The sequence below is a fragment of the Rattus norvegicus genome, chromosome 4 (assembly GCF_021556685.1).
Source record: "Rattus norvegicus strain SHRSP/BbbUtx chromosome 4, alternate assembly SHRSP_T2T, whole genome shotgun sequence".
Taxonomy (NCBI): Eukaryota; Metazoa; Chordata; class Mammalia; order Rodentia; family Muridae; genus Rattus; species Rattus norvegicus.
This window is the reverse complement of record NC_141537.1, coordinates 99,493,163-99,517,232: the sequence shown is the minus strand read 5'-3', so window position 1 is coordinate 99,517,232 and position 24,070 is coordinate 99,493,163. Positions and strand designations below refer to the sequence as shown.

Below are 24,070 nucleotides of genomic sequence, written 5' to 3'. Positions count from 1 at the left end.
ATTTTCCCTAACAATTTCCTTTTGATTCCTTATGGTATTTCTTAATACCATTTAATGAGGTATTTATAATGAAGGACCTTTTAATGAGATTTCAGAATCAAAATAGGAGAGTTCAGTATCAACAAGCAACTACAAACAGATACAAGAATAGGACTATAGAACCACCTTTTATCATTCCATTGGGCTATGGGAACAAGTAACAAGGACACCAGCTCAGCTGCTTTTTGTTTTTATTGCCAGGTGAGCCCTGGTTTCTAGGTTATAAACCGAATCTGTCTTACATATAGCAAAAACTTTACTGATCATTGGATACCACCTTGTATAAACCAGTTAATAAATATAATGCAGTTTCTACATTTCCATGTTGAAGTGGCTTTTCATGTGTAAAGGGCCTTCATTTTGCTGCATAGCCCCAGCTGATGATGTAATGCTGACATCTAGTGTAAAGTGACCTATGTGCTTATGAACAGTATATGTTTCTGTGTTACAGAAACAGAAGAGAATAGTACAGAGTTAGACTACTGCTTCTACAAATACCTGAGAGTATCTTAGTAAGCAAGGTTCTCTTTGAAAATATTCTCAGACTATGTAGGGTATAACAGTTGAAGAGCAGGAACAGCCAGTCCTGTTACTCTGCATACTATACTCTCTGACTTGCACCACTGTGGACTAATAGTGCCAACAGGAGTAGGGTGAAACACCTTCAGATTCCCAAGTCTGAAAAATGAAAATGAAATGTGTCCTCTGCCTCTGAATCTTGATGGAATCTTTCAAGTTGGATACACTATAGGTCAAGAGTTTAGGAAATTTTCTTGATTTCTTCTGATCCTATGCTGACCAGCAAGTAATGGTGCATCTTCTCCCAGAGTTGTAGATGAAAAAATGGAATCTGGGATATGAGAATGTAAGAACTGGAAACAGACAATAAAAATATAAATCTAAAACCCATTGAATGAAGCATATTAAATGAGAAATTACTTGAGCAGCTGGACATTTTTCACAGTACTGGATAATCAATTTTATGTTGTGTTTCTTCAATAGATTCAAAGCAGGAGGAATGCAAAACATTGAGTAAGAACCTCATGTCCATGCTATGTTATGTAACTGTCTCCTCTCAGAATGTGCCTAGCTTATGGAGAGGTCCTCAGCGATGAGGGTTGGCCTTTGGCACTTGCAAATCAACAGCAGTTTGTCAAGGCTGGGCACAGCCATAGAGTTGGCTTACATCAATAATTCAGCCTAACTGTCCCAGATGAGAACTGTGATTCCCCTTTTCTACAAAGGGAAAAATTGATCTTCAGCCCTAAAAGTAGCATGGTATTTTGAATGATTCCAGGTTCCGTACATGATTTCCTTGCTACTGTTCCATTAGTGTCGACTAATCTAACACAGCACAGCTCCTTTATGTAACATAGCAAAGGACATAACCTGATGGTAGGATATGGTGAGTATTGGGGAGTAAGACACCAAGAACACAGAACAAAGACTATATCTCCAAGGTACCATCTATCAACATATGTCCTCTGACTTTTCTTCGTGGTTTACTGAGATAAAATCTATAGGATCTACAACACAACTTGTTTAAATTAATCTGTCCTCAGGAAGTTCTGGGAAAGGCCTGCTCTATCAATATTTGCTATGTGATCATTGATGTTTCTTCACAGAATTTCTCATTTTGTGTTTCTGATCATGTTATTGAATTCCAACAACCTTCCTTTTCGGGGGCCGGCCCATGTGGTTCTTCTTTCTGGTTCTCTCTTGAAGGTACTTGAGGGGCACAATATCCACTTGGTCTTGCGAGTTATTTAGGGTTGCCTTTATTATAATAAAATATTTACTTGTCTAAAGTCTAAGTCTGTTTCTTGCTATAGCTGACCTGCCTGTCTGAGTTACTCTAAAGCCAGAAAGCTGCACTCTGTGGCATTTATCACCTCACAATAAAACAGCACACCAGAAATTTAAATAAAAAAAAATCCAATTAAAAAAGCCCCAGCAGATAGATTAAGTAAAATAGCCTTTGTTGTGTCATCACAGGAACTGCTGAGCTCTAACTCCTGGTCTGGTAATTGAAGTCACAGGAAGGAAAATGTAGACTTTGAAAAGAGTTTTTAGAATTAGGTATAGCACTATTTTTCACAGACATGGAAAAAATAATTCTCAATTTCATATGGAAAAATAAAACACCCAGGATAGTGAAATCTACTGTCAACAATAAGAGAACTTCTAGAGGAATTACCATCCCTGGCCTCCAACTGTACTACAGAGCAATAGTAATAGAAACTGCATGGCATTGGAACAGAGACAGATAAATTCATTAATGGAGTAGAATTAATGAAACAGAAATAAACCTACACACTTATGGACACTTGATCTTTGACAAAGATGAAAACACCAGTCCAGGAAAAAAAAAGACAGCATTTTCTTTTTCTCAATTATTATTTTCCTTGGATGTTTTTCGTAGTTACATTTCAAATACTATCTTCTTTCCACCAACACTACATTCTTCCATCCCCCTCCCCCTGCTTCTATGAAGCTGCTCCATTCCCACACACACACTCCAACTTTACGCTCTGGCATTACCCTACATTGGCAAAATGAGCCTTTACAGGATCAAGGGTTTTTCCTCTTATTGATGCGGGACGATACCATTTCTGCTATACATGTGGCTGGAGTCATGTTTCCCTCCATGTGTTTTCATTTTTTGGTGGATTAGTCCCTGGGAGCAGTGGTAGGGTCTGGTTGGTTGATGATGTCCTTCCTATGGGGTTGCCAATGTAAAAGAAAAAGTCTCTGAATGAATATCAAAATTCCAAATTTGTAAAGCTCCATTTTAAGTCACTAAGTAATTCAACAAATATAATGAAATCAAATTCAGATAAAATAATATGTTGTTCAGGTACAAGGTGCTATGCTTCTTTTGGGGCAACCAATATATTTGACAACTGTGAAATCTCAAGCAAAACTTTTTTAGTAGTTATGTCACTGCGTGTAGTATATGGATAGCTCACATGAAGTAATCAATTCAGAAATCCACAGCCCCCACTCTGCCGATTTTTCATGTGACATATTAAAACTGAATCTGTCAGAAAACCCATTTCAGGTAATAAGCTTGTTAGCTAAGATGTGATGAGTGGCCTGATTCTGTGGGTACCAGTTAAAATCACTGCAGGAGATGGAGGCTTAATTTTATGTGTGATGTGTGGGGTATGGAGAACCTGGGTCATCATAACAACACTAATGGAAGCTAAAACTTCTTTAAGAAGGACAAAATAGTGTGGTAAATTCATGAGCAATATTTGAAGCTAACTTCATGTCACATATTTCAAGTGAGGTCTTAATATATTGTGTATAAACTTTTGTCTGCATAGCAAAAATAAACATGTGAGTATAAGAGAGAGATGCTTAAAATCATGTAGACTAGCCTCTTCCGTTCTTTCAGTCAAAATCTTTCCAGTTTCACAGATGTTCTCCCACCTGACATATAACTTTCACCGGTCTAAAGCTCACATGTTCATCCTGATAGAAGAGACTAGTGATTTTACATATGGGCAGAAAGAACATAGACTTCAGTTACATCCTTTCTCCATTCATACACTTTATCTCCTTCATGCCCTAACCAGGAATGCAGAGTATTAGAAGCCTTAGTTACTGAACATGACAACTCACTGTGAGAGTATGAATTTAGGAGATTGAAAAATTCAAGGCACGATTGCTGCTGAACTTTTGTTTCAGACTAGGAAGGGTAGGCCCTCCTTGTGTACCAAGATGCAAAGGTCATGGTGCATAAAAGTAGTAAAGGTATAAAAAAACAATTATTCATTGTTTTCATGTGTGAAAAGACACAAAGAATAGCTTCGGTGTCATAGGGAAAAGTGGCAGAACAAAATGTTTTGGAGGATGAATGTTTTAAGCAAAATGCTTGAAAAATCACCAATATGTAAAGGCAGTACTTGAAACCCTGAAACTATTAGTAAGCAGTTATACAGTATAAATAAATTGGAGAGAATAATGATTAAAAGAAATCTTACTCAGGTAGTTTATTGGGAGATGAGCAATCGTGCATCTTGCAGCTTTCTAGATAATGCTATATGGTCCTGATCTGAAAAGTCAGAACAGTAAAGAGATACTTGGCTGTTTTTGTGCATATTTGGTACTATCCTAAACTTTAAACAATGTCAAATGCAGGAGACAGAGAGTTAATTAAAGCAAAATAAATTACTCTCCTATGTGCAAAGCAGTAAACAAAAATACTAAGAAGGTATTTCTTAAATATTTATCACATAAGCATAAGAGAAAAATAAAATTCAAAATGACAACACTATTAAATGGGCTTGTGAAAATATTTGCAAGTTATGGAAAAGTGTCTCTCGTTGGTCATTGGTTATTTTAATATGTATTCTGAAAACAGTTTTATAGGTGTTATTTATACATCATTTATGAGTTTCTCATACCTCTGTGAACTGGTCATATTGGAAAGTTGTAAGAGAAGCATGCTTCACAGGAACAATACTCTGGCCATGCACACATTTTCATCAGCTGAAGTGAATGAGACAGTACTCTGCATTCACTTATTGAAGCATGCTATTTAATAGCACCACTATTAATCTTACTGGCCCTATAAAGGACAGCAATTCCATATTCTGGGAAATGCAGAAAACTACCAGAAAGGAAGTCCAAATCGCAGGTCAAACTGTAATCTAGATGATGATTCCACAAATATTAACAACAAACAATTCATTGATTGAACTGATATGATTTTGATTAGAAAGCTAAACAGGAAAATATCTTCTTGCACACTGAAACATTGGTGCCTAAGGCAAACATCCTCAAGATGAGGTCTGGCCCCTTCTTCCTGACACGAGTCAGAAAAAGTAGAAGAAGCAACGAAACTATTTCTATGTCCTATATGGTTCTCCTGGTGTTGATCTGAAAATTCAGTAGGAAGATTGTAAAACTGATCTTCACATACTGACACTAGGGATCAAACGCCTTAAATATAGAAATATAGTTTCTTAGTGTTTAGAAGTCTTGAAAGCACAAGATCATGTACCAACAGTTACTCATTGAACACTGTTTTTATATTTGTAACTGGCCACATCCATGACTGGATCTCACAAAGCTTTTCCTGATACATGTGATCAGTGACACATTGCCTGCCATTGCTCCTTTTCCCTGTAACATCCAATGTAAACTTCACTCATTGTTAAACTTTTCTCCACCATTGAAGTTTGTGATTCATCATAAGAATCAGGAGGCATAATTTAGTTCATATGATTTATATCTGGGAATTCGTAGAAGCCAGAAGAAGAGAGAATTTAAAATCAAGACAAATCTTCCAACAGAAGAGTACAAAACATAGAATTAGTTTTCTGATAACTTAATATCATAAATACCTTCCACATGGCCCGAGTCACACTATAGAACTTGTTCAATCTCATAAGGCTAACTGATGACAACTTGACAATTCCACAATATCTTTACAAATAGCACAGCATAGATACTCTGCACACTGTTGAGTTTATCACTTGAAGGTTTTTATCTTACATTGCCAGAATAAAATATAATTACATGATTTCTCCACTCTAGATACTCCATACAAACCATCTCATATAACATTTATTTTCTTTTTAAAATTCACGGGCTCTTTTTATTAACTATTGTTACATAAATGTATGTACGTTTGTGTACACATGTATATGTGTTTCACACACACACACACATATATATATGTATATTTCATATATTCACATCAATATTCATTTTCAGAAATATGACCTCTACAATGCAACAGCTATTAACCAGAAAGGGTACTCAAGAAAAGAAACACCTGAGCCTTCCTGCTCTGGCAAGTTTGTATTTGGGGCTAAACCACTGTAGGAGAAAACTCAAAATTTTGGTGACAGTAGGAACTATCTAAATTTTCAAGCTCCCCTCTAGTAATTTTCTGTGTGAAGTCTGTCCCTGAACCACTACCACTTATCATGTCTGCAACTCCAGAAAATCTGTTGGAAACCTCATGGATCAAGATCTGAGGAGTCTCGTCTGGCTTCTCCAGGTATCAATTCAAGTAAGGGTGGTTACTTGTAAGAGACTCTTACTAGACCTGCAGAAGAGGGAAGCAGACTGTCCAGTGGTGACAGGTATAGAGAGTAAAGCCTGGATTGTTACAATTTCTCCACTGGTTTCTGAAATAAGAGAAATAAAAAGATATGTATGATTATAATTATACTGTCAATCATTTTTCATTCCTTTATTTAGGTTTTACTTATTGTGTTCATGACTTTCATTTATATTATGAAAAAATCAACATAAAATACTTATGTAGAGAGCAGATGAAGCTCTCTAGAAATCACCAGGATCATCTTTCTTAGGGCTTGTCAGAGTTGTCCCCAAGAGCACAGGTTCTCCTCCCTTCACCATCTAAACCTATAAACCTCATAAATCCATTCTGGAGAAAAAGACTAACAATCACACACATGAGCAGAACATGCATCTGGATCAGCAGGGCCCCAGAAATTCCTTCCTTCCACAAATTTCTTCTTCATATCTCTTTCTCTCCTAACCAAGGATCCAGAGAACGAGCAGCCCCAGGACCTGAGCATGGTACATCATTCTGAGACCTTGATATGAAGAGTCTTGAGTAGTCATGACAAAAATAGAGACTAGCTTTTGTCTTGGACTTGCAATGTAAATTCCTTCTTAAGAAACAATATGCAAATCCCCTGCTTGGTATAACTGTGAAAAGTACCAACTGTTGGGAGAAATCCACTTTTAAGAGTGAAGAAACATAAGATGTCTTCGATTTTGTAGAGGCACAGATATAGCAGGGGACGGCAGGGAGCAGATGGGCTCCAGTGTAACTGGGTGAATGGAGACACATAAAAAATCTCTACAAAGTCTGGGCATGACAAGATAGCATGAAGTACATATATTTTATGTAACTATGTGTTCTGCTCAGGAAGAGGGAGGAAAATGTTCAGTCAACTGCTTGGTTTTGTCTAGGCTATTCCAGAGAAGGAGTTATTATCTCACCCAGTAGCGTTAATGCTCACAACTTTTACTTATCAATATCAGTGATTTAATATAGTTGAACTAGAGCCTTTGTATGGTAGTTAAGAAATTTTAAATTTTATAAGTACAAGAAAGACAAGAAAGTAAATGGAAAAGACTCTGTCATATACAGTTAAACCTATGGCTATTTCTGAAGTAGGAGAAAAATTTTTCTATTTAAGACTTGTGTTTTCTTCATTACTCCCTCCAGTGTACCAATAATTTAGTGATTATTAGACATTCCATATTGAACATTTTCAGCATCCTATTACTTTCTCATCGTGCCCCACATTTTGTTTTATTATTTTCAATGCAGATGTAAAAGACACTTTATGCTTCTTTTTAAAATAATAATCATGCGGCACTCTCCAGAGGAATTGAATATTGGTTTTAAGGGGAGATCTTCCCTCACAAGTCTGAGATGCAAGTACAAGATTAAAGCTCAGTTGTGGCCTTGCCCCAAGTGATTACACTCCTTACTTCTCTTTCTCAAAATGAGATTCTGTGTTTATCTGGAGGGGCAGCTAATGATCTGGCAAAATATTTGTCACAGGGTTTATACTGGTGTAAAGACAATGATTTTCTATATATTTCACTTTTAATAAAGGTATGTTACTTGCATAGAATTGCAAAGTCTCTTAATAAGCCTCCATAAAAATATTTTTATAATTATTACAAGGCAATATCACATTTAGAGATACTAATTCTCTTTGGTAATTATTAATTCAGAAAATAACCATGAAATACTACACTGAGAAATTTGGAAGAGAAGAAAAACTGAAAGATGAATGAAATAATATATTTGGCACCTAGGTTATTGATCATTGTGAGGAAAAGTTTAGAGGTGCAGCCTGGACTATTTGTTATCCATGAAATATGCCTCTAGAAACTCTCTCAAATAAGAAGGGGACACCAGGACAAAATTTAGTTCTCCAGAAGCTGGGTCAGAGAGGGGGTCCTTTAATATTAGCACTGAATTATTATATATTCATTTATTTTTATAAATGAATTTTATGGCAGAGAACATTTGACCTATAAAAGAACAATTAAAATGCATTAACAAAGCTTGTAGTACCCAGGGCAGCTGGAAAAAAGACACCCAAACAAATGCACCAGTCCCACAATGGGTGACACCAAGGTGTGTTATACATGACAGAAAATTGAGAGAGAAATAGAAGCTGAGCATTTCATACACTGTAGAGAGAGGAGGAATTGAGAACACAATGACATTGAAGAATAGGAAGATATAAGGACTATGCATAATCATCTGAGACCATTAATGTCCTAGACTGCCACTAAGAGGTCTTTTGTCCATAAAAAAGTAGGGATCCATGCTGATATCTGTGTCCCATGTTGCTACCAAAGGCTATTCAGAAGTCAATAATCTGGCCTACTGCCTGAGACCATGTAGATATCTGGGGCTGTGCTGATGCCAGGGGCCATGATAACAGCAAGGACTAAACTAATCTGAGTGGCCTATGATGCCACTTGAGGCCATTGTGATGTCCTGGTTCAGGTTACCACTAAGGATTATGTCTTAGTTCAAGGTCCTGATGCAGCTATAGTCTGTATCTATGTTGTTGCTCCAAATTACTACCAAATGCCATACTTACATTTGTACTATTGGTTGCTACAAGAGATCAGGTAGATGTTTGAGAGCTGTGCTGCTGCCACCATGAAATATACTGCTATGATTGGACTGTGCTTCCACATAAGGCTATGGTGACATCTGGACCCATGCTGCTACAAGGATGTATCTAGGTATGTGGTCCTGCATCCAGGACCTGTGTTGATATCCCTGGCCTCTGCTATCACCATAAGCCATGCAATGTTCCCATTCTAGGCTGTTGCCTGAGGAGATGCTAAGTTATTAGCAGTGTACTAAGATGGTGCTGTACATCAACTGTGTCAGAAAAGCTGGTTTTCCAACTCGCTGGCCATCACACTCAAGAAAGCTGTCCCTGTACCTTAGAAGCCACCACACTCAGATGAACCTGAGCATTCTACGAGAGCTGGCTGTTGTGGCATGGGTGTCTGAAAGCTGGTCCCTATGACATAAAAGCAGGACAGCTGGCCCACACCTTGCTAAGATAGCAAACTGGAGCCGCACCTGGTGGTGTGGGCATGGGAGAGCCAACCATGGTGTGTGAGGGCCCGAGAGCTGTCTCTGTTCCTCACCCAGTCAAAATGAAGGAGCTATCCCTGGTGGTGTGACAGGGGTGCTGGTAGGCTGACTAACTTTGTTTCTACCCAGACTTAGATCCAGTCCTCTGATTTGGCTCACTCTATCATCTACCATATCTGTGACAGGCTGGCATTGGTGAATAGGCAGGGTCTATAGATCCAAAGCTGCAAGATCTCCATGACATGAAGAAACATCAGGATATACAAGAGAAGTCCCAGTGAAGATCTTGTATTGATACTATAGCAGAAGGCAGAGGCCTCAAAACAGGACAATGACTCATTGCAGTGAACATTTGCAAATAAAGAGGTTTGGACCAAAGGATATACTGTGGGACACATTATGTGTGATATACTATAGCTTCTACCACAAGATGTTTCTTTTTCTTTTTGATTTGTTTTCTGGGTGAGGAGGACTGCAAGGGCAGATGTTAGATATGAAAGGAAAGGGAGGTGAGTGAAATGGGGTACAAAAAGAATTAATAAAAAGTTAAAAATTCTTTAAATTATCTAAAGTGGACATATAACATGCAAAGCATGCACATGCACATGCACATGCATACACAAACACACACACAGACAAACACAGACAAACACACACACACACATACACACACACACACACACACACATCCCTATCCTAGAGACTGTTAGTAAGAGACTAAAAATTATGAGGTTATTCTGACAACAACACCTCTTCCTGTGATGTTATATTTCATTTAAATGTTTCTGAGTTCATTTGTTTTAAATAATGAGTGCCTGGAGAATAATCTGCCAGGTCGCTTCTCTGAGTTTACTGGGTTTCCCTCTGCTGGTCACCTGATATAATGTCAGTGGTCAGTAGACATTTGTGCTTGTGTCTCCATAAACAGGATTGAGCACTGTAAAAAGTCTAATGCAGTTTTGTTAAAGTTGCAAAGGTTGGATAGCACAACATCCACATTCTTAGTCTTGGTGCAGAGTTATGTCAAATGCCTTGTTTTTTCTCATAGCATGGGCAGGTAAGGGTTTGATATTCTGAACATTCATAAAGAATTCCATTATTTACATTGGTAAAAATTCTATGGAATTTTAAATTGATGAATTAAAATACTGCAAGGATTCAGATGTCTTAGACTTACAAATGCTAGAAGGATGTACAGAAATTTAAAAGTCCTTTCCTATTTAAGAAATATTTCAAAGCTTTGGATTTCAAAATGTCCCTTTATTGTCTTTTGGTTTAAAAGAAAATATTGTATCTTCTATATTTTATCATCAAGAATTACTCAGTCCTGAATAGGCACCTATAACTACTATATAGCATTGATTGATGTGTCACATGACCTAAAAGATACAAATATAATTCAGCTAAATAAAAAGAGGACAATTTAGCAGGTTTAAGTTTTTGAAAAAGTGGCATTTTATTTTGGTCATTAAACAAACTATAGCATATTTTTAAAATAAGGATATTATCTGTATTAATTAGTCCTGGACTTTGAGAAATGTCCTCATTAAGAGTCAAAAAACTGGGGGGTGGGGATTTAGCTCAGTGGTAGAGCGCTGCCTAGCAAGCACAAGGCCCTGGGTTCGGTCCCCAGCTCCGAAAAAAAGAAAAGGAAAAAAAAGAGTCACAAAACCAACTTTTGCAATATTTGAGCAACACAATGGCATTCTAGTAAAATAGAAATCAATAGTTCTTCACTGTTAAAAAACTTCCCAGGTCCTGTTAATCAAGTTTGTGTACTTTTCTTAAGCATGGACCAGCACTAGTAAAACAGAATGTTAGACTTTCCCAAGCTTACACATTTAATTGGCTGAACACTTCTCAGTTTTAAGATGAAACATAAAACTGGTAGTTTTAGCATTAGACTCTAGTGGATACAATGGGCGTGTTAATTTTTTTGAGATAGCAGTAGAATCTTTAACAATATGTGATTAAATGTTTCCTCAGTGTGCATAAGCATTTTCTCATGTTCATGTCCTCAGTAGATGATTAAAACAAATTCATCATACTCATGGAATAGCTTTTCGGTAAAGGAACCAATGTCTAATGTTCAGAGACATTAATTTTATGGTGTGGAGGAATAGCTGTGAAATCACTTCTGAGTACTTGTCAGGTTAAGTGATCCCAAACCTGAGAAAAGGGGATTACATATTCCATTTGAATCAAAATGTTATATGCTACACTAAGAGACATGGCACACATTGACTGGCAGAAAGGTAACAAGATTCCCTGATGACATTCTTCTGACAAGGCTCTACCGAAACACTAATGAGATAGAAAATTGTCATGAAGGGATACTGGAGAGGTTCTCTGTTTCTAACAAGTGTGTTCATTGAGAAACCCAGTGATAAATACTGGGGATTTTATGCCTGATGCTTTTCTGTTGCTAAGAAACACATTTGATTTTTTCCTTACTGTATAAAACAAATGTGCCAAAATAATTTTTATTAATTTATTGTGTGTGTATATATATATATATATGTATACACATACACACATATATATGTATATATATACATATATATATATATATGTTGCATGTCGTTATAGACACAGAAGAAGAGGGCATCAAATGCCATTACACATGGTTGTAAGCCACCATGTGGTCACCAGTAATTGACCCCAGTACCTCTCGAAGAGCAGTCACACAGAGACATCTCTCCAACCTCATAATTAAAAGTCAAATTCAGAGACATTTTTGAACAATAACTAGATGTGTATAGTTTCACTCTCATAGTGGTAGCTTAGAAATAAACCAATTCAAGAAAAATTCATGCAGGCAACTTTGGCTGATTTACAAAACTACTGTGCCCTGAATAATCTTGGTTATGTTGTTATTCATATAATCTTATTCAGCCAACCTGCAAAAAACCACACTGCTTATTGTTGCATAGTTCCACAAAGGGATCATTATCACCTCTGGACTCAAGAGAAGTTATTTTTAAAGTAAAAGGATTTTTTTATTTGAATAGGAATGTGAATAAATAAGGGAGAAATTGAATAAATAGGAACATAGAAAATCATTGCAACTAAGGTTTGATTTCCAGCACTAACTGGTGATGACTTCATGAGAGTGAACACTGATGTCCAAATCTGTCCCTCTGTGTGTTGCATAACCACAGTCTGCTATGTCTGTCACACTTTAGTAAAATGTTTTTCAGAAGAAGACAAAGAATCTCAAGGAACAAATGGAAATTTGCCAATTACGGTTTAATGGAGCACATTCTGGTTATTTAACATATTTGGTAAACTGGTGGCTAGTCTAAAAACTCAAAATTTGTTCTTTTTATCATGGTAAAATTGCCATTTAGAAGTTACAGACATGGCTCTGTGGTTAAGAGAATTGGTTGTTCTTTCAGAGAACTGGGTTTGTTTCCTAGAACTAACATGGAACTTTACAACTATATGTGAACTACAGACCCAGAAGATCCAGCACCTTCTCTGACTCTCCACAGGTATGAGACAGCCAGATGGCGGTCATGCAGGTAGAAAACACATACAAGCAAAATAATTATTTTTAAATTTACACTTAGAACTTATTTTATGGTCTCACTTAGGTTTGTTTCTTTTATTGGTTTATTTGTTTGTCAATTTCATATAAGTATAAAATGTTTTCTAAATGTTCTCTCTCTACACATTCTGTTATGTTACCAATCCCCTCCCCAAATCAATGTCAGTCCCTTTGCCCTTTGATATTAGTCTGTTTTGTGAATTTGTCTACTTAGATACTACTTTATGGAGATTATGTTGCAATTATTTACAGAAGCTTAATTGAGTCATCAGTGGATACACAGTTGAAGTCAATGTCCATCCTTCTCACAGATGATTAAACAGTAAGTACCAAAACCAGTGTTTTAGTTGTCCATTATTCACTGTTTTCAGGTCCATTCCTATGCAGATCAGTATACAAATCCAGAGCTAGTGTGATTGTAATAGCTGTGATTTATCAAGAAGATAAAAGTTGACAGGCTTTCTTCCCATTTCCTGGCTCCATTTACGCAGAAGAAAGGATAGTGCAGATGACTTGTTTAAGACATGGTACTCTCTAGTCATTTACACTCAGCACTTGACAAAGCCATGAATCTGTAGTCACCAAAATATGCTGAACAGTAATGTTTCTGATTAAGACTGAGAGAAGCATTATGTATGAATATAATGTAAAAATTGAGTGAACATTGGCATGAGGTCATTTGGAAGTAGAATAATGCAGAAAAGACTTTCACTGGCATTCGCACCTACTTCTTCAGGATTCCAGGGTATATTTAAAACAACAAATATCGCTCTCTGCACCCAAATCCCATGGGGGGGAGAGCTGAACCTTCAGAGAGGCAGACAAGCCTGGGAAACCAGAAGAGACTGCTCTCTGTACATACATCTCGGACGCCAGAGGAAAACACCAAAGGCCATCTGGAACCCTGGTGCACTGAAGCTCCCAGAAGGGGCGGCACAGGTCTTCCTGGTTGCTGCCGCCACAGAGAGCCCTTGGGCAGCACCCCGCGAGCAAACTTGAGCCTCGGGACCACAGGTAAGACCAACTTGTCTGCTGCAAGAAAGCTGCCTGGTGAACTCAAGACACAGGCCCACAGGAACAGCTGAAGACCTGAAGAGAGGAAAAACTACACGCCCAAAAGCAGAACACTCTGTCCCCATAACTGACTGAAAGAGAGGAAAACAGGTCTACAGCACTCCTGACACACAGGCTTATAGGACAGTCTAGCCACTGTCAGAAATAGCAGAACAAAGTAACACTAGAGATAATCTGATGGCGAGAGGCAAGCGCAGGAACCCAAGCAACAGAAACTAAGACTACATGGCATCATCGGAGCCCAATTCTCCCACCAAAACAAACATGGAATATCCAAACGCACCAGAAAAGCAAGATCTAGTTTCAAAATCATATTTGATCATGATGCTGGAGGACTTCAAGAAAGACATGAACACACTTAGGGAAACACAGGAAAACATTAATAAACAAGTAGAAGCCTACAGAGAGGAATCGCAAAAATCCCTGAAAGAATTCCAGGAAAACACAATCAAGCAGTTGAAGGAATTAAAAATGGAAATAGAAGCAATCAAGAAAGAACACATGGAAACACCCTGGATATAGAAAACCAAAAGAAGAGACAAGGAGCTGTAGATACAAGCCTCACCAACAGAATTCAAGAGATGGAAGAGAGAATCTCAGGAGCAGAAGATTCCATAGAAATCATTGACTCAACTGTCAAAGATAATGTAAAGCAGAAAAAGCTACTGGTCCAAAACATACAGGAAATCCAGGACTCAATGAGAAGATCAAACCTAAGGATAATAGGTATAGAAGAGAGTGAAGACTCCCAGCTCAAAGGACCAGTAAATATCTTCAACAAAATCATAGAAGAAAACTTCCCTAACCTAAAAAAAGAGATACCCATAGGCATACAAGATGCCGACAGAACTCCAAATAGATTGGACCAGAAAAGAAACACCTCCCGTCACATAATAGTCAAAACACCAAATGCACAAAATAAAGAAAGAATATTAAAAGCAGTAAGGGAAAAAGGTCAAGTAACATATAAAGGCAGACCTATCAGAATCACACCAGACTTCTCACCAGAAACTATGAAGGCCAGAAGATCCTGGACTGATGTCATACAGACCCTAAGAGAACACAAATGCCAGCCGAGGTTACTGTATCCTGCAAAACTCTCAATTAACATATGGAGAAACCAAGATATTCCATGACAAAACCAAATTTACACAATATCTTTCTACAAATCCAGCACTACAAAGGATAATATATGGTAAAGCCCAACATAAGGAGGCAAGCTATACCCTAGGAGAAGCAAGAAACTAATCGTCTTGGCAACAAAACAAAGAGAATGAAAGCACACAAACATAACCTCACATCCAAATATGAATATAACGGGAAGCAATAACCACTATTCCTTAATATCTCTCAACATCAATGGCCTCAACTCCCCAATAAAAAGAAATAGATTAACAAACTGGATACGCAACGAGGACCCTGCATTCTGCTGCCTACAGGAAACACACCTCAGACACAAAGACAGACACTACCTCAGAGTGAAAGGCTGGAAAACAACTTTCCAAGCAAATGGTCAGAAGAAGCAAGCTGGAGTAGCCATTCTAATATCAAATAAAATCAATTTCCAACTAAAAGTCATCAAAAAAGATAAGGAAGGACACTACATATTCATCAAAGGAAAAATCCACCAAGATGAACTCTCAATCCTAAATATCTATGCCCCAAATACAAGGGCACCTACATACGTAAAAGAAACCTTACTAAAGCTCAAAACACACATTGGACCTCACACAATAATAGTGGGAGATTTCAACACCCCACTCTCATCAATGGAGAGATCATGGAAACAGAAATTAAACAGAGATGTGGACAGACTAAGAGAAGTCATGAGCCAAATGGGCCTAACGGATATTTATAGAACATTCTATCCTAAAGCAAAAGGATATACCTTCTTCTCAGCTCCTCATGGTACTTTCTCCAAAATTGACCATATAATTGGTCAAAAAACGGGCCTCATCAGGTACAGAAAGATAGAAATAATCCCATGCGTGCTATCGGACCACCACGGCCTAAAACTGGTCTTCAATAACAATCACGGAAGAATGTCCACATATACTTGGAAATTGAACAATGCTCTACTCAATGATAACCTGGTCAAGGAAGAAATAAAGAAAGAAATTAAAAACTTTTTAGAATTTAATGAAAATGAAGGTACAACATACCCAAACTTATGGGACACAATGAAAGCTGTGCTAAGAGGAAAACTCATAGCGCTGAGTGCCTGCAGAAAGAAACAGGAAAGAGCACATGTCAGCAGCTTGACAACACACCTAAAAGATCTAGAACAAAAAGAAGCAAATACACCCAGGAGGAGTAGAAGGCAGGAAATAATCAAACTCAGAGCTGAAATCAACCAAGTAGAAACAAAAAGGACCATAGAAAGAATCAACAGAACCAAAAGTTGGTTCTTTGAGAAAATCAACAAGATAGATAAACCCTTAGCCAGACTAACGAGAGGACACAGAGAGTGCGTCCAAATTAACAAAATCAGAAATGAAAAGGGAGACATAACAACGGATTCAGAGGAAATTCAAAAAATCATCAGATCTTACTACAAAAACCCATATTCAACAAAACTTGAAAATCTTCAGGAAATGGACAATTTCCTAGACAGATACCAGGTACCGAAGTTAAATCAGGAACAGATAAACCAGTTAAAGAACCCCATAACTCCTAAGGAAATAGAAGCAGTCATTAAAGGTCTCCCAACCAAAAAGAGCCCAGGTCCAGACGGGTTTAGTGCAGAATTCTATCAAACCTTCATAGAAGACCTCATACCAATATTATCCAAACTATTCCAAAAAATTGAAAGAGATGGATCACTACTGAATACCTTCTACGAAGCCACAATTACTCTTATACCTAAACCACACAAAGACACAACAAAGAAAGAGAACTTCAGACCAATTTCCCTTATGAATATCGACGCAAAAATACTCAACAAAATTCTGGCAAACCGAATCCAAGAGCACATCAAAACAATCATCCACCATGATCAAGTAGGCTTCATCCCAGGCATGCAGGGATGGTTTAATATATGGAAAACCATCAACGTGATCCATTATATAAACAAACTGAAAGAACAAAACCACATGATCATTTCATTAGATGCTGAGAAAGCATTTGACAAAATTCAACACCCCTTCATGATAAAAGTCCTGGAAAGAATAGGAATTCAAGGCCCATACCTAAACATAGTAAAAGCCATATACAGCAAACCAGTCGCTAACATTAAACTAAATGGAGAGAAACTTGAAGCAATCCCACTAAAATCAGGGACTAGACAAGGCTGCCCACTCTCTCCCTACTTGTTCAATATAGTTCTTGAAGTTCTAGCCAGAGCAATCAGACAACAAAAGGAGATCAAGGGGATACAGATCGGAAAAGAAGAAGTCAAAATATCACTATTTGCAGATGACACGATAGTATATTTAAGTGATCCCAAAAGTTCCACCAGAGAACTACTAAAGCTGATAAACAACTTCAGCAAAGTGGCTGGGTATAAAATTAACTCAAATAAATCAGTTGCCTTCCTCTATACAAAAGAGAAACAAGCCGAGAAAGAAATTAGGGAAACGACACCCTTCATAATAGACCCAAATAATATAAAGTACCTCGGAGTGACTTTAATAAAGCAAGTAAAAGATCTGTACAATAAGAACTTCAAGACACTGAAGAAGGAAATTGAGGAAGACCTCAGAAGATGGAAAGATCTCCCATGCTCATGGATTGGCAGGACTAATATAGTAAAAATGGCCATTTTACCAAAAGCAATCTACAGATTCAATACAATCCCCATCAAAATACCAATCCAATTCTTCAAAGAGTTAGACAGAACAATTTGCAAATTCATCTGGAATAACAAAAAACCCAGGATAGCTAAAGCTATCCTCAACAATGAAAGGACTGCAGGGGGAATCACTATCCCTGAACTCAAGCAGTATTACAGAGCAATAGTGATAAAAACTGCATGGTATTTGTACAGAGACAGACAGATAGACCAATGGAATAGAATTGAAGACCCAGAAATGAACCCACACACATATGGTCACTTGATTTTTGACAAAGGAGCCAAAACCATCCAATGGAAAAAAGATAGCATTTTCAGTAAATGGTGCTGGTTCAACTGGAGGTCAACATGTAGAAGAATGCAGATCGATCCATGCTTATCACCCTGTACAAAGCTTAAGTCCAAGTGGATCAAGGACCTCCACATCAAACCAGACACACTCAAACTAATAGAAGAAAAACTAGGGAAGCATCTGGAACACATGGGCACTGGAAAAAATTTCCTGAACAAAACACCAATGGCTTCTGCTCTAAGATCAAGAATTGACAAATGGGATCTCATAAAACTGCAAAGCTTCTGTAAGGCAAAGGACACTGTGGTTAGGACAAAACAGCAACCAACAGATTGGGAAAAGATCTTTACCAATCCTACAACAGATAGAGGCCTAATATCCAAAATATACAAAGAACTCAAGAAGTTAGACCACAGGGAAACAAATAACCCTATTAAAAAATGGGGCTCAGAGCTAAACAAAGAATTCACAGCTGAGGAATGCCGAATGGCTGAGAAACACCTAAAGAAATGTTCAACATCTTTAGTCATAAGGGAAATGCAAATCAAAACAACCCTGAGATTTCACCTCACACCAGTGAGAATGGCTAAGATCAAAAACTCAGGGGACAACAGATGCTGGCGAGGATGTGGAGAAAGAGGAACACTCCTCCATTGTTGGTGGGATTGCAAACTGGTACAACCATTCTGGAAATCAGTCTGGAGGTTCCTCAGAAAATTGGACATTGAACTGCCTGAGGATCCAGCTATACCTCTCTTGGGCATATACCCAAAAGATGCCCCAACATATAAAAAAGACACGTGCTCCACTATGTTCATTGCAGCCTTATTTATAATAGCCAGAAGCTGGAAAGAACCCAGATGCCCTTCAACAGAGGAATGGATACAGAAAATGTGGTACATCTACACAATGGAATATTACTCAGCTATCAAAAACAACGACTTTATGAAATTCGTAGGCAAATGGCTGGAACTGGAAAATATCATCCTGAGTGAGCTAACCCAAACACAGAAAGACATACATGGTATGCACTCACTGATAAGTGGCTATTAGCCCAAATGCTTGAATTACCCTAAATGCCTAGAACAAATGAAACTCAATACAGATGATCAAAATGTGAATGGTTCACTCCTTCTTTAAAAGGGGAACAAGAATACCCTTGGCAGGGAAGAGAGAGGCAAAGATTAAAACAGAGACTGAAGGAACACCCATTCAGAGTCTGCCCCACATGTGGCCCATGCATATACAGCCATCCAATTAGACAAGATGGATGAAGCAAAGAAGTGCAGACCGACAGGAGCCGGATGTAGATCGCTCCTGAGAGACACAGCCAGAATACAGCAAATACAGAGGCGAATACCAGCAGCAAACCACTGAACTGAGAATAGGACCCCCGTTGAAGGAATCAGAGAAAGAACTGGAAGAGTTTGAAGGGGCTCGAGACCCCATATGTACAACAATGCCAAGCAACCAGAGCTTCCAGGGACTAAGCCACTACCTAAAGACTATACATGGACTGACCCTGGACACTGACCTCATAGGTAGCAATGAATATCCTAGTAAGAGCACCAGTGGAAGGGGAAGCCCTGGGTCCTGCTAAGACTGAACCCCCAGTGAACTAGACTGTTGGGGGGAGGGGGACAATGGGGAGAGAGTGGGGAGGGGAACACCGATACGATAGGGGAGGTGGGAGGGGGATGTTTGCCCGGAAACTGGGAAAGGGAATAACGGAATAACACTCGAAATGTATATAAGAAATACTCAAGTTAATAATAATAAAAAAAACAGCAAATATCTTATTTTGGGTTATACTGCTGTGGACATACACCATGACCAAGGCAACTCTTTTAAGAACAACATTTAATTGGGGCTGGCTTACAATTCTGAGGTTCAGTCCATTATCATCAAAGTAGGAGCATGGTAGTGGGGATGGTGCAGCAGGAACTGAGAGTTCTACATCTTTAGCCATAGCAAACAGGAAATGACTAGTTTCCAGTCAGAGAGGAAGAGGATCTTAAAGTCCAAAATCACAGGGACGAACCTACTGGAAGACTACACCTCCAAATAATGGTTTTCCTTGGGTCAAACATATTCAAACAAATACACCAAGCCTTGTGGAGTGAACAACTACTGGGTTTGGGTATTTTCTGTCAGTAGAGAGCATTGTTGAGCTAACCATGGACTGTTGGCAATTATATTTAATACATTTTTTGTGTGTGAAAATATGCATTTATATGTATACACACCTATGAATGAAGTTATTACATAAAAATAAAAAGATCAGTTTAATAACAGGATATTTTTTAGTTACCTACTTGCTAAACTGACTAGGGGTAAATGGCTGATGAAGGTAGGTAAGATCTGTTAAAAACAGGTTAGATTTTTATTCAACTTTACCCAATTATTTTTATTGCTTAAGAGAAAGGGGCATGTCACTGTCCTGAAGCAGGTGAAATATCAAGGCTGATGATGCTGAGGAGGCCAGGAGCAGGTGACACTGAAAGTTCAGCTCCTGGGCCTAGACCTATAATCAGAGTTCTCAGAATCTCTCTCTCTCTCTGTCTCTCTCTGTCTCTGTCTCTCTCTCTCTCTCTCTCTCTCTCTCTCTCTCTCTCAAACACACACACACACACACACACACACACACACACACACACACACAATCCGTGTTAAGATTGGATCAGAACTATTTACTGAAGCACTGTGCTATCATCAGTAGATAATGAAAGTACAGATTACCCAAAATTTATCCGTAGCAAACACTACAGAGTTAAGTGCTACATTCCTAGATATATACTCCTCTATTCATGATTTATTATTGTCAAGTAAATTCTTATGCAGACTCAGTCAGTACACACATTCCCAGCTGCTGACTGATTGGTATTGTGATATTTTGGTACAATTTTTCCAATACTTTCCCCCCACAGGCCCCCAATATTACCCTACCCACCATCTCACCCTCCATGACTACTCATAAAAGAGGAAGTCTCCCATAGAATCAGTCTTGGAATATCAAATTTCATATGACTATCCTGGAGACCAGTTCCAGCTACAAGGTTCAGGTCCTAAGGCAGGGAAAGAGCATTGGGGAAAGTGAAAGCACTGGCCAAGTGGTCTTGAACAGTTGGAGACATTTTATTAAAATTAATCATAACATCAGCATTTAAAAAGCTACATTGTTACTAAACCCCTCCCCCAAAATTTCCTTTGTCATTCGCTGTTCCTGCTCAGTCAATCACTGTGAACTCAATCTGCACTAGAAGGCACAAGTTCAGCAAGTCAAAAATAAATGTCTAGCCAGATATATCCTATAGACAGGAGCACATAACCAGCTGGTAGCAAATGTGGTTACATAGTTATGTAATTGAACATAGTATTACCTGAGGACCCAGCCATACAACTCTTGGGGATATACCCAAATAATGTTCTAACATATAACAAGGACACATGTTTCACTATGTTCATATCAGCCTTACTTATAAAAGCCAGAAGCTGGAAAGAACCCAGATGTCCCTTAAGAGAGGAATGGATACAGAAAATGTAGCGCATTTACACAATAAAGAACTACTCAGTTTTGAAAAACAAACACTACATGAAATTCATGGGCAATAGAGGGGACTAGAAAATATCATCCTGAGTGAGATAAAACAATCACACAGAAAATAATAAACATGAAATGCACTCACTGATAAGAGGATATTAGCACAAAACTTTGAATTATGCAAGATACAATTCACTGACCACATGAAGCTCAAGAAGAAGGATGAACAAAGTGCAGATACTTTAGTCCTTCTTAGAAGGGGTTACAAAAAATATTAATCGGTGGAAATGCAGAGACAAGATTTTGAGTAGCGACTGAAGGAAATTTAATCCAGAGACTGACTCACCTGGGAATCCAGCCCATATACACAAAGCCACCAAACCTAGACATTATTTCTGATGCCAAGAAGTGCATACTGACAGAGTCCTGATATAGCTGTCTCCTGAAAGTCTCTGCCAGAGCATGGCATATACAGAAGCCAATACTGTGAGCCAACCATAGAACTTAGAAGAGAGTCACCATTTTATGAGTCAGAGAAAGGATTGAAGGAGCTGAAGGAGTTTGCAACTTCATAAGAACAACAATACCAACCAACCGGAGCTCCCAGTCACTAAACCACCATCCAAAAAATAAACATGGACATACCCATAGCTCCAGCTGTATATGTAGCTGAGGTTGACCTTGTTGGGGACCAATGGGAGGAGATGGCTTTGGTCCTACCAAGGCTCACCCCTCCACACTTTTAGGGAATGTCAGGGCAGGAAAGGGTAGGTGGATAGTTGAGGGAACACCCTCATAGAATAAGGGGGAAGATGATGGGACAGGACTTATTATGGGAAACCAGGGAAAGAGGATAACATTTGAAATGTAAATAAAAACATCTACTATAAAAAAGAACAACGTAAACTTTACTTTAACGTCTCTTCTGTTTTTTCTTCCTCCAGTTATGATATTCTTTACCTTCCTTATGTTCATCTTCCATGATATATCATGTGCTAGCTGAACGTATTTCACAAGAGGAACGCCATTTAAACATTGCATAATATAACCTCATGACAAGTAAGAAAGCTATGTAATGATCTCTAGAGGGTCTTAAAAATGGTTTTTATTAAATCAATAGCTACTTATAATGAATCACTAAGGAAGCAAATTACAGTGACAAGTAACTTATTTTCACTATCAATGATATTCTTTTATACTTGTAGATAGGCTTCTAGCATAATTGTCCTCTGAGAAGTCACACTCAGCTGCAGACTGAAACAGATACAGGAAAAACAACCGAACATTGAATGAAGCTTTTGTTTTCTTATGGAAATATTGGGGAAAGGATTAAAGGTAATAAGTAATTAGTAATAAGAATTCCTTAGGAAAACAAAGAGTCAACTATCCTGAGCTTTGAGGGCTCCCAGAAAGTGAACAAAAAAGGCATATGAAGATGTTTCAATACTGTTTACTACCTTTAAGCAGACTAGTGCACATAGGAACCAGAAGAATTCTATGGGAAGTGCTGCAGAAAGCTGAAAGCATCAATAAATACCGCTAGAATTACAAGAAACAACAGGGAATCATGGTTATGCAGGCTTCCTTTTCTCTGAAACATGTGCCCTAGAGTTATTTGAAGAGCACAAATCATTTATACTTACAAATTCCATCAATAATATTTCTCTACTTTTAAATACTGGTACTTAGAAACTAATTTTCTGCATTTAAGTAAATACAGTACTAGGATGTCCACAGTACCTTTCCCTGTTCTGTATGCATCCCAACTAGTGCTACAACTCAGATTCCTCACCAGGAATGACTGTGTCCTCTGTTAAGGCAGAAAAGATACTGGTATTAAGTATTTTTGGAAATAAACTGGAAGGAAGGTAGAAGACAGAGAAGACCTCTTATCCTTTTCTACAAAAACAAATGACTCTCTATGAGCTTTGAAAAAACATCCATTACATCTGAAAATCAATTTCAGACTCACGTGAAGCAGCAGTTGGGTAAGTTTAGCCTTTCACTCTGCTCCCATAGGGGTTTATGTTATGACTTGTAACATTGTGGGTGGGGTATAACCTTGCTGACAATAGTAAGTTGCAATATCTTCAGATTCTAGGCCACTAATGGTGAGAGAGTAATCTTTCCCAGACCCACTGCCACTGAACCTTGATGGGGCCCCAGGTTGTAGCCTTGATGTGTGGTAAATCAGGAGTTTAACGCTTCCATCTTCTTTCTTCTGATACCAGGACAAATAATTGTTAATATTCTCACTTGCCCTGCAACTGATGGTGACTCTTTCTCCCAGAGACGCAGACAGGGAGGAGGGAGACTGGGTCATCTTGATGTCACATTGGGCACCTAGGAATAGAATAGAGACATAGTAAATATCCATACAGTTAATCAGGATAAGAAAGGATATCCCCCAAATGCCAGTCAACATTAATCACAGGATAACATTGAAATTCTCATTTTAGTTTTTTTTTTTTTTTTTTTTTTTTTACCAAGAAGCCAGAGTTGCAGGATCCCAAGGAACTGAACAGGGGCCCGTATGTCCATGTTAAGACTTGACTGCAATGGCAACTGCACAGGGTGTAACTGGTAAATGAAGAAGTCCCCAAAGTGCATGCAAATCAAAGGGAACCAGTTATTTTATGGCTGGGCAC

At 38.2% G+C, this 24,070-nt stretch overlaps 2 long non-coding RNA genes across 2 annotated transcripts in view; one reads left to right on the top strand and one right to left on the bottom strand.

The window, feature by feature from the left end:
* Positions 1–23,985, bottom strand: part of LOC120102293 (LINE-1 retrotransposable element ORF2 protein-like) — a 48,704-nt gene extending 24,719 nt beyond the window's left edge. Inside the window, exons 1-2 of the long non-coding RNA XR_015687181.1 lie at positions 23,909–23,985; positions 23,683–23,765 (exon numbers count right to left, since the gene is read on the bottom strand). This is a non-coding gene — a long non-coding RNA (LINE-1 retrotransposable element ORF2 protein-like). The remainder of the gene's footprint in view (positions 1–23,682; positions 23,766–23,908) is intronic.
* Positions 1–24,070, top strand: part of LOC148006284 (uncharacterized) — a 392,633-nt gene that overhangs the window by 306,765 nt on the left and 61,798 nt on the right. The gene's annotated exons all lie outside the window — the stretch shown is intronic.